The 12,136-nt window shown below is 41.9% G+C and overlaps 1 protein-coding gene across 2 annotated transcripts in view; it reads left to right on the top strand.

Moving 5' to 3' along the window:
* VAV3 (vav guanine nucleotide exchange factor 3) overlaps positions 1–12,136 on the top strand; it is a 399,772-nt gene that overhangs the window by 87,766 nt on the left and 299,870 nt on the right. The window lies entirely within an intron of this gene.

Raw genomic sequence — 12,136 nt, forward strand, 5'->3', positions numbered from 1 at the left:
TGTTGAATAACGCCTATTGCTTGGATTTCAGCAGATACATGTTAGATTATTGGATTTCAATGATATTTGTCACATGTAAATTGGTTTTAATGTTTGCTCTTATTACTTATATGTACACCAAGCACTTGTGTATAATAGGTGACTTCCTTTCAAAAGAATCAAAAGGAAAAGGATAGAAATCAAGCTTTTAAAAGTTACATTCATTTATTTTGAAGTGGTTGGGCGTAAAGTTAAACTTCTTGTGTCTGAGAAGCCATAAAAGAGTCAGGCAGTTAGGTAACCCCTGATGTCATAATTGCATTATGAAAATAAGCAGGGAAAAACCTAAAAGATCTTGAGAAGTTTGCTCTTACGCTGATAATTCAGGTGCTAGTATCTCATCAAAAGGCTGTTTGAGAGTGACACTTCATTTGATTTTTAAGATGTAATATTTTTTATTATACATCTTTTTTGGAGTATAATTGCTTCACAATGCTGTGTTAGTTTCTGTTATATAACAAAGTAAATCAGCCATATGCATATGTATATCCCCATATCCCCTCCCTCTTGAGCCTCCCTCCCACACACCCTATCCCACCCCTCTAAGTGTAATATTTTTATTATAAAATAAAAAGCAAGCAGTGGATTAGTTTGCTTGGCAATGGGAATAAATAGCACAAACTTGAAACAGAAATGTAAAAAATTTGATGCTGACATGCAGCAAGTATGGGGAAGCCAACCTGCCCAGGGAGAAGGAAGGCGTGGGTTCCCTCTTGGTCACTTCGTGATCTGGACTTCAGCAGTCTTCTCCATCATCAGACCACCTGCCTGCTTAGAAGTCTGTACAAAAGGAAATGGGTATAAGGATACGGTTTTTAGGATTCCTCTTTCTCTGGCCAGCTGTGATTTAGTTGTCTTGAGGTCCAAAAAAGTGATGGAGGATAACATATAGTGATAGTTACAAGCCTCCTTGTAAAGAAGTGGTGGCACATTTGTCTATGGCCATGAAGTGAAGCCATGAAGACAAAGAGCAATCAGAGAGAATCCCAGGTGGAGTGGACAGTCCTCTAAGCTGTTGGCCCAGAAAAATGTCTTAACAGCTTATAAAGATATCTTTTGCTGTTCTTTGACCTTTCCTCCTAGTTTTTTAAAAAAATCTTCTTTGATTTTCCTTTATTTCCTCCCTCTCTTGTGGGGAAATGAAAAAAAGTGAAAGAAAAGTCTTGACTTTTTAAAGCTTTTCAAAAAGCTCTTCATTTTTTTTTTTGTTCGAATTTGCACAAAATGGTGTTGACAAAGACTGTGAAGTCATAAAAATTGTTTAGAAATGCATGGCTTTGTTTTAGTGGAATAACATTGCATGCTAGCTTCCTACAGTGGAAGCTTTGTAGGAGAGCTGAGGTTATAGAAAGTTGAATATAAAGGAATTAACCATATGCTTCTCATGGGTAATCATAGTTCTGGCTTCTTAAAATATTTTGGCAGTGGTAAGTCTGAAACAGAATTAAACCTGGGATTGTGGATAGAACTTGATCCTATATTTACCACTTTAAAATTACATACATTTTTGCTACTGCCAAGATTGGTGCAGCTATCTCTTCCAAACTGTATTTGACCTAAATGAACCACTGAAAATTAAAGAATTTAAGGGGCTGTTCCATAATTTACCAGTATTATTGCTACTAAACATAATCTCTAAGCCAAACCACCAATGCCACCACTTATTGAACCCTTTTGATGTAGCAGATATCTTTTCACTCTTCAAATATATTTTTTAATCATTATAACAACCCTATGAGGTGTACGTACCAGTATTATTATTTTCCTCCTTGTACAGATAAGCAAACCTGTGTCTGAAATCCACATATCTAGTAGAGATTGGAGCAGTGGTTTGATCCCAGATTTGACTGGTTCTCCACTGCTGCACAACAGAGCAAACATTTCCATAGCCAGTACCCTGGACCAGCATGGGCCTAGTGCTTTGCAAGTATTGACTCAATTCTCATATCAGTCCCACCATGTAGGTTCTAGTATTGTCCCCATTTACAAATCCTAGATTGTAAGTGATGGATCTTGGACAATTCATGCAGTTTAACATTTTTTTTTTTTACTTTTTTTTTTTTCTTTTTTTTTTGGGTACCTGGGCCTCTCGCTGTTGTGGCCTCTCCCATTGCGGGGCACAGGCTCTGGACGCGCAGGCTCAGCGGCCATGGCTCACGGGCCCAGCCACTCCGCGGCATGTGGGATCTTCCGGGACAGGGGCATGAACCCGTGTCCCCTGCATCGGCAGGCGGAGTCTCAACCACTGGGCCACCAGGGAAGCCCCAGTTTAACATTTTTAAGTTAAAAAAAATGAATAGGTTGCTAATTTAGAGACTAAGTAATTTCTGGTATTGTGAATATCAATTTTAGTAGGAGGTAGACAGGTTAGTTTGTTTCTCTCTGTTCCTTGAGGCATAATTAAAGTTTTTCAATTAATTTAAAATGAAAAATATCTCTTTCTGCTCCCTGTCTGCCTTAATTCATACAAATAGTAAATCTAGGATCCATGTATACTTGGTACCATTTCACCTAGGAATATATTAATTGCACTAACAGTATCTAATGTTTTTTTAGCATTTTGAAGCTTGGAGAGTGTTTCAGATCACTGACCTCATTTGATTCTCATAATAGTCTTGTGAAGGAAGGAAGCAAGTGTTCCCAGTTTTCAGATGAGGAAACTTGGAGGTGGGGAGGTTAAATGGTGACTTCAAGTTCTCCTTGCTTGGGGACGGAGCAGGATCTGGCGCTCAGGGCTTCTGACTTCCCAGCCCTCTGCTTTTCTTGTCCACTGCCTATGTTTTGGACCTCACTCCTGTGTGGATGCTTGCTTAGGGAAAAGGATGAACTCACAGGAGAAACACCAAAGGAACATATGAAATTAAAAAGCACAAGTGATCTGTCACTTGGAATCTAATTATACTTTATCTTTGGAAAGAGAGGAAAGATTTAGGATACTGCATGAGTTATATTTAGGATACTGCGTGTGTTAACATGAATGAATGATAATTTTCCTTTTCACTAATGAGATAATGAAGAGCACACATTTTGGGTGCTCTAGAAGGGCTTATGATAATTTTGCCTTTCAGTGTTAACTTTAATTTCTAGTATTGAGCTCTTTACCCACTGAAAATAGGGTATTGATTTTAATTAAACTGACATAAACATTAATTAAAATGACATAAACTCATATATCAACAAAAATTAGAATAGTTCTGAACACTTTCTATACTTTGGTTAAAAATCATGCAAGGATGGAGAATGAGTTTAGTAACCTGAACTCATTCAGGAGTCAGCAGAGACAGGCCTTGAGGTTAAGTCTGACTCTCAGGATTGTTAAATACAGTTGGCCCTTGAATGATGGGGGTTTGAGCTGTGTGGGTCCACTTATAGCAGATATTTTTTCAATAAATACTACACGGTCCGTGGTTGGTTGAATCTGCAGATGCAGAACTGTGGATACGGAGGAACCACATATATGGAGGGCCGACTAAATTATACATGGATTTTTGACTGTGGGGAGGATCTGTGCCCCCAACACCTTCCTGCCCTCTGTTGTTGAAGGGTCAACTATGCTGAATAAGGTTCCCGCCAGAGGTGGAGTCCTGGCCTCAGCCTGCTGAGTCTTCTCCCTGCTCTGAGGTGGGAGGAGCTTAGGTGCCCTTTTAAGAGCCTTTACCACCTCTCTCTGCCTTTGGGTTTATGTTTTTGTGTGGTCCTGAAAAATCATTACTTTCTTACTTTTCAAAAAGATGGATCCTTTTCTAGTAACAACAAGAACAAAAACTAAAATCTTATTAGTTGACCTCTCTGCTTGAGAAATGTAATTAAAAAAAAATCTTTTCCCCCCAGGAATGTTAGAAATTATTAATTACTTTTTACGTTGCAACAAGATCTGTAAATTTGCTCACTTTCATGCTGCATGTAAAGGATTTTCCGTTCCTCTGTTAGATTGTCATTTTCTGATTAACACTTTTGTTGTTTGGAAACATTTCCTGCTGAGCTGTCTGTTGGCACACTTACAGTGCAGAAACACATGGGATTTTTCTTTAATGAGAACATTTCTAGTGAGTAACAGAAATCAGGCTGCTGCTGCTGTGCAGATGAGCGATGAAGTCAGTTCCTTCCCCTGGCAGCTCTAGGTGGATATAAGGGCCTACTTCCTGCTACCCACAGAGGTCACATCTGTTGTTTCAAGTGTTGTAAAGCACCTGACAAGTGTAAGGTGATATGTTTTCTTGAATCAAAGAGAATCACAGCTGGCTGAAGGTAGTTCCAGCTGCTATTAGTAGCGGTAGGGTAGTTTCTATGTGTTCAGGTTCAGGACAAGCAATGTCTAAAGGAATTCAGAGCATTGGCTTAGGTGTGGCTCAAGGATTCAGGTAAGAACATTAATTGAGAAGACGTAGTGTCGTGTTTTGGCTAAGAACATGGTTTCTGAGTTGGATTGCAGTTTGCACTTCTTATAGCATGTGATCTTGCGCAAGCTACTTAATCTCTTTGAGCTTCAGTTTCCTCATCTATAAATTGAGGTTAGGTGAGAAATGAAATGATGTATGTAAAGTGATTAAAAAGAGTATCCAGGTCCAAAGTGTGTAGTACTCGGTAAATATTAGCTGTTCTCACTCTTATTGTTACTATTATTACAACTATAATTACTGGTGTTAATGGGCTTCAGGTTCAGTGGTAAACATAGGAGTTGAATTTTGAATTGAATGCAAGAACTAATGATATTGGAGGAGCAAGCTTGGGAAATAAACTTTGTTCTTTCTACTGTGCTACAGTGTTAATCTATTGTATCCTGCATAGCTGTCTTTCTCCCTCCTTCTGTGACATTGGATCTCCTTTGAGAAAGCACCCTTTTCCCTTTTCCCTTTGCCAATCATGTAGTTTGGGTGGTTTTTTTTCTTTTTTTTTTTTTTTTTTTTTGCAGTACGCGGGCCTCTCACTGTTGTGGCCTGTCCCGTGGCGGAGCACAGGCTCCGGACGCGCAGGCCCAGCCGCCATGGCCCACGGGCCCAGCCGCTCCGCGGCATGTGGGATCCTCCCGGACCGGGGCACGAACCCACGTCCCCTGCATCGGCAGGCGGACTCTCAACCACTGCGCCACCAGGGAAGCCCAGTTTGGGTGGTTTAATCAATTATAATATCCCATCCCCTTGGCCATAGTGATGAGTTTGGGGATGGGGCAGGTCACTCAGGACCTGTATGATGGTTTAAGACATTGGCAGGGCCAGTTTTGTTTTTGCTCTCCACCTGCCATGGAACTGTGTGGATATGAGGCTTGGAGGGGCTAGGGCCATCTGGGAACCACATGTAGTTTCAAAACAAACCCAGTTCAGTGTCAGCAGAGCTGAGGAGGATCCTAGTGGTATCATGTGAGGCTGGACTCATGCTGTGCCCAAAGCCAAATACATGAATCTGTGGATTTTTCTGTGACACGAGCCAAGACAGTCTTCCTTTTCTTCTTCCTCAGGCCAGTTTTCCTTAGTTTTTCCAACCAGTAGTGAGAGAAATCTAAGTGATTCACCTGGTTTTGTCCATCACATGATTTCAGTTGTGTAGATAGGTTAACCTTTCTTCTGTTACCAACGTTCCACACAACTTGGAGACCATTCTGTAGTGTCTCCATCTTCTGTCATATATAGAAGAGGAGATACGCAGAGTCATAGAACATCTCTGTTTTGCAGCATGTAAATAATTACATAGAAGGGCCATTGAGCTTCGTGGTAAATGCTTTCTCTTCCTTACCTTTGACCCAAGGAGTATCATAGATACTCTTCAGATTTGGAAGAGGCTCTGAGTCATCAGGCATCCTTCCCATGTTTGTCTGTGCTCTACAGGGTCAAGAAAATGGGCATGCATGCCTCTGCAGATGAGAACTCACTTCTTCCTGAGGCCCGCAGCTGAGTATATATATTTGGACTCTACAGAATGATTTGAAGATTACCTTAGAACTTCAGGGTAAAAAGACTTAAAGAGGCTGCTAAATCCTTCACCTGGAAATGAATAGGGCTTCATTTCTTCTTCAATTTCTGTCTCATCTGTAATGCCTTATCATGTCTTATGAGAGTATTTGCTCAGGATGTGTCCTATAAGTTTGTGTGTTTCCACTTTTTCACCCTTCCCAGCCTGAATTGTACACCTCAGGGTATATGTGGAAAGAAGGGTACAAGGACCTCTTCCTGCCCAGTGTGTACTAATACCCCAGGCCAGCTCCTCAGCACTTATACCTGGATGACTGGGTAATCTCCATATCCTCATTCCCCGCTTCCAGTCCTATGTGTGTGTTGGGAAGTGCACCCTCCAAAGCACATTTCATTGCATCCCGACACAGTGAAACTAGATACTTGAAAATCTGTAATGATTTCCTACTACCTGTATATCTTCTTGGCAATCTACCTGGCTTTTCTGGTTACAAGAAAACCCTCCCAACCAAAGGCTCCTGAGCTTTTCTTGGGCATGGGTGGCCTCAGGGACCTCACCGTGGCATGGTTTGAAAGATCCTTATTGGCTACTGCATGCACGTTGATCAACAATTAGAAACATTTTTTCTCATATCCCTATGTACCCAGCATGAATCATTTGGTATTTTTTTAAATAATTATTTGTTTGATCTCCTACTCTTATTAGAAGTTTGACATTTCTCTCTGAAAGCATTTCCCATCCTAAATTATTCAGGAATCTCTGGGACTTTTGCGGTCATTTGGGCCCTAATCAGTCTTGCTTCGAAGCACCATGAGAAGCTCGACCTCCAGTCGATGGCCCATTAGCCCGGTGCTAGTGAAGACGGGCCCTGCTTGGTGCCTTTGACAGCTCTGATGCTGGTGTGCCCTGTTTAGCCCCACACTACCCAAGCCTGCTTCCCGCCTTCCCCACAGCATTTTAGCCTCAGCATTGAGCCTGGCCAGGCCAAATTTCTCTAGCTGTGCAGTGAATTTTGTCTAGGAGCTCCTGATATCCTTTCCTGCCAGTGATCTAGGGTCAGGGCCTCCTTAGGCAGCCCCCACAGGGGTACCAACTTTCATTCTCAGAGCAGCATTCGGGATCTCTGGTCTTCCGTCCAAGGCGGCCCTGGACTTGCCCGGCAAATCAGCCAACTTTCAGCCTCCAGCGGACAGCCTAGCAGGGATACTGTGAAGAGTCAACCTCTGTCCATCCACAAAGGCCTCCTTTACTTTCCCCTCCTGAGCAGTAGGTGGCTTGCCTGTATTTACATAACTAAGGGAGAGCTCTCCATGGATTCCTTCCTGAACAAAGAAAGCTTGTTCCGGGGCCTCATTTGTGTCTGTTTAAGCTGAGACCGAGGAAACAGCTTCTAGCCTTCCCTAATGTGTATGTCTAGTTGGCTGTTAAGACAATTTCTGTGTCATTAGCAGTATTCTTCTCCTTTGCTTTTGGACAGAGCTGACTTTTTAAGCAATCTCTACATCTATTTCACTCTCTTTGATAGTATAGTTCACAGGGGTCCTTAATACTAGGCAGATTTCCCCATTCTTACCACCTTAAGAAGCTGAGCCATGCAAGGCTCATTCTTTACACCTTAGTGATTATTCAGGCTCATTTTTTGGTCTGCTTTCTAACTGCTTTTGAGACAGTTCAAAAAAAAGTCTCTGTTCTCTAATTTTAATACAGTTGCAAACTTCTAGAACAGCATTTCCCAAGCAACCCCATTGTCCTGAGAAATGTTAATAGTCTGGGGAAAATATTCTTGTTCAAATAAGTTTGGTAAACACTGCATGTTACATCCTCCCTCTGCATATGGTTTATAGCATGGTGAAGGCACTGAAAAGTCCTGAAGTGAGGAGAACAGTTAAACTTTTAATTAATCTAGGATTTCTCAAATGTGTATGTGAGGAGCAATTTAGGTATCCCATGATCACATCAAACTCAACTGTGTATAAAACTGGACTACTTTTTTTTTTTCCCTCTTCAAACCCATTTCTATTTGGGTAAAGCTATTCCTCTGTTCACTCTACCGGAAAGTAAACAGTTAAGGCCCCCGTCACAAGGGTTATTGAAATAGTCTCCCAAATCTGGCTTCAGGTTTGAATCACTCCAAACTCATTTTTGGAGTAATATTGCAAAAATGCAAAGCTGATCATGTTGCTCAGATGTTTAAAACTTGATAGTGGATCTCTGTTGCTTATAACAGAATAAAATCCAAACCCGTTTTTCAAGCCACACAAGGTTATTCATGATCAAGCTCCTTGTCTTGCTTTCCTAGCTCCATTACCCTCCTTGTTTCAGTCCCACCAAATTATCTAAGTTGTCGTCATTCTCCAGATTAATATTTATTAATACTGTTTTCTTTGCCTGGATGCCCCTTCCTCTCCATATCCCTCACCCCCTCATCTCCAGTGACTTAAAGATCACATACACACACACCACTTTATCCAGAGCTTGGGCTTTAGTTGGTTCTTGGATGTACTGAACCCTCCTGGGCTGACTCTGCTGACTTGTTCCTGCCCATTCCCTTCGTTCTAGCTGGACCTCCGTCCTCCTTCCCTGTCCTGCAGATGTGTGGCCTTGGCATATTAAACAGGCTCTCTTCCTCCGCTCCTGAGACTTTGAGGTCAAGTAAACCTGGGTTTCACCTTCCCCGCCCATAGCTCCCTATGTGGGAGGGAGGTTGCTCAGCTTCTCAGAGCCTCCATGTTTTGATCTGTACGATGGCCCCAGTGACGATCCCTACCTCACAGGATTGTAGTGAGGAGTGTGAATCACATTCTATGGTAAAGCAGTTGCCACAGTGTCTGGCAGAGGCTCAGTCAGTGGTAACTTCTCTTGAGCAATTCACCCATCGTTTCCTTCATTCTGCAAATGGTTGCATGCTTCCTCTGCTGGTCATGTGCCTAAGACAGGAGGGAAGGGGGCAGGGCACAACCACTAAAAGAGTGACACAGTCACTGAGGACACAACAGAAACTGGTTAGAACCTACTCAGCCCAAGATGGCGGAGGATGGAGCCTCATTATACGCTCATTGTAATACATTAGCTACATGACACACCTGCAGGTGCCAAGATATTTCCAAGGCTGCCCATAAAAGGCCAAAGACTGGGTGGTAGCCCACTTCCTGGAAATCCCCGCCCCTTCCCCAAAATAGTTGGAATAATCCTCCCACTCATTAGCCTGTGAAATTACCCAGCCCATAAAAATTGCCGCACCTCAGGGCCCTCGCCTCCTGAGACAGACCGCATTCTGCCTATGGAATGTGTATCTCTGCTTTCACTTTACTATGGCTCACTCATGATTTCTTTCCTGTGCGAAGCCAAGGACCCTCACTTGGTGCCTGTCCCAGGGGTTCACCTGAGACCTGGGACATGATCATCTTCTCATGCCCCGTTTTTCTGCAACCTCTTTACAAAGGGTATTAATAAATCTACTTCTTGCCTATCACTTTGTCTCTCGCCTGATTCCTCCCGTGCCGAGGCACAAAGAACCTGAGCTTCATTAAGTCCTGAGACAAGCTGTGTGGTTTTGAAACAGGAGGGAAGGGGGCAGGGCACAACCTTTAAAAGAATGACATAGCCATAGGACATGACAAAAACTGGTTGGAACCAACTAGGTCCAAGATGGCGGAAGATTTGATTTCCAGTGGACCTTGAGCCTCCTTATATGTTCATTGTAATACATTAGCATCTAAATGACACACCCACCAGTGCCGTGACATGTCTGAAGCCAACCAAAAGGCAAAAAAGTGGGCGGCGACCCAATTCCTGGAAATCTCTGCCCCTTCCCCCAATAGTTGGAATAATCCTTCCACTCATTAGCTTATGAAATTACCCAGCCCATAAAAACTAACCACACCATATTTTGGGGCCTCTCACCTTCTGAGATGGCCCACACTCTGTCTGTGGAGTGTGTTTCTCCTAAGGCCGTTCTTGCCTTTTGAGACGGACCACATTCTGTCTATGGAATGTGTATCTCTCTAAATAAATCCACTTCTTGCCTATCACTTTGTCTGTCACTGAATTCTTTGAGATGTAAAGAACGTGAACTTCATTAAATCCTGAGACCAGGTGTGTGATCTCAATTAAAAGACCGTGGGTTCAAGTCCCACTGTCTGGGTTCTGGCTGGGTTCCAGTCCTGGCATATGGGTTCAAGTCCCATCTGAGTTGTGTGGTTTCAGTTTCAGTTGGAAGATTGTGGGTTTGAGTCCCAACTGAGGCGAAAATGGGTTCGAGTCCTGGCACATGGGTTCAAGTCCCATCTGAGTTGTGTTGTTTCAGTTTCAGTTGGAAGATTGTGGATTTGAGTCCCAACTGAGGTGCACCTGGGTTTGAGTCCTGTCCTAAGTCAGAGACTGAGGGTTCGAGTCCCATCTGAAGGAGTATGGTTTCATGGCCAGTGCTGCTTAACCACTGTGGATAGGTAGTCCCCTTCCCTCAAGATGCTGTTTGAGTTCAGGAAACAAAATAAGTAAAACATAAATAAATAAGATAATTACACCCAGTGATAAGTGCCATTAAGGAAATAAACAGTAAAATGATGAACCACTGGAGGAAGTTGTTACCGAACCAAACTTTGGTCTGCTCACCTGCCTGCAATAAACCCAATCTACTGGTTGTGGTGAAGGAAAGTGCAGTGTTTATTGCAGGGCACCAAGGGAGGAGCCCAGGCAGCTAGTGCTCAAAACACCGGGAACTCCTTGGTGGGTTTCAGGAAAGCATTTTTAAAGGCAAGGTGAGGGAGGGGAGTCCCAGGGTTTGTGCACAGTTCTCTGACTGGTTGATGGTAAGGTAACAGGGCCGTGTGAGAGGGGTTGACATTATCACTCATTAGGCCCTGGTAGGCTTGGGGGCTACATGCTCATGGTCATCAAGTAGTTCATGTCTTCCATTTGGTGGGGTTTTTGCATCTGTAAAACTACTCAGGAAATGTGCATCAGTTACTATTGTATTATCTAGGTACTTCAGAGAGGGGCTAAAGCAGAGGATATGGGGGAGGGGTCTGTCCTGGGAAGGCCCCATAGAGTCCTGCTTGGTTACAGAAGCCACGTTAGGGTGGAACGAAGAACCTCTTTGAAGTACTGGAGACCCACTGGGAGAAGGATACCAGTACTACTGCCTATTTATTCACACTGAGTTTTACATAACTTGTAAAGCACATTTTAACTAGATTCTGGTCCCACCTCTTCCAGCAGAACCCTTTGGGATGGTCCTTTAACTTGACGTTTTGTGAAATCTAAAATCCCTCCTAATTCTAAAATGCCACTTATTGGTAAATGAATATGTACCAATATATTGCAAAGTATATATTGCAATATATTGCAATATATCGCAAAGTAATGTTTTGCTTTGATAGTTCTTAGTTGTGTAATCCTCTCTGAAAACACATAGGCTTAGGATTTTTTTTTTTTTTTGCCAAGGTCTACTTTATTTTCAGTAATATTGACATTCCTTTAAAATTTTGAGAGTTATGAAGACTTAACTGTACATATGATTTGGAGAGATAAAGACGTTATAAAGAGAGAAAAGCATGACAAAAAAATATTGCTTTGATTTTGCATCCTCTCTTTGTATTGTTATAAGAATGTTATTTCCAGAAATGGAAATCTAGTTTGAGAATTGAAACTCACCTTGTCTTTGCTGTCTCCAGGGTTCCTCCTGAAACTAAGACTGAATCTTCGGGGTAGAGTTTTTTTTTGTTTTTTTAAGTTCTCTCTATTAGATTCCTAATATACATGTAAATATGCACACAGATATGGGTTAATAGGTATACCAAGATAAAGTATGTGTATCTACAAACATGTTGTCTGTAGTAACTTATTTAATGAACCTTATGCTTATAACTGTATGCATAAACATAATTCATGATTTTTAATTTGCATATATTGTCTTAAGTACTGTATAGCTAGGCATTGCAATTTCTACCACATGATGACATACCTGAGCCTCATTATACCTTTAGTTAATGTTGTTTATATGTAATTTAAGCTTTTTTTTTCTTTTTTAATTCAAACAAAGTCACAAAAATTATAATCATCCTCATAATTTAAGTTGTTTTGAAGAGGCTTTTAAACCAAAGTAGCAAGGTAAAGGAATAAGACTGTGTGTACTAATCAGCATGTATTTGGCATGCTTTTAATCTTTTTTTTTTTTTTTTTTTTTTTT

The sequence above is a fragment of the Lipotes vexillifer genome, unplaced genomic scaffold, assembly GCF_000442215.2.
Source record: "Lipotes vexillifer unplaced genomic scaffold, Lipotes_vexillifer_v1.1 scaffold393, whole genome shotgun sequence".
Classification (NCBI taxonomy): Eukaryota; Metazoa; Chordata; class Mammalia; order Artiodactyla; family Lipotidae; genus Lipotes; species Lipotes vexillifer.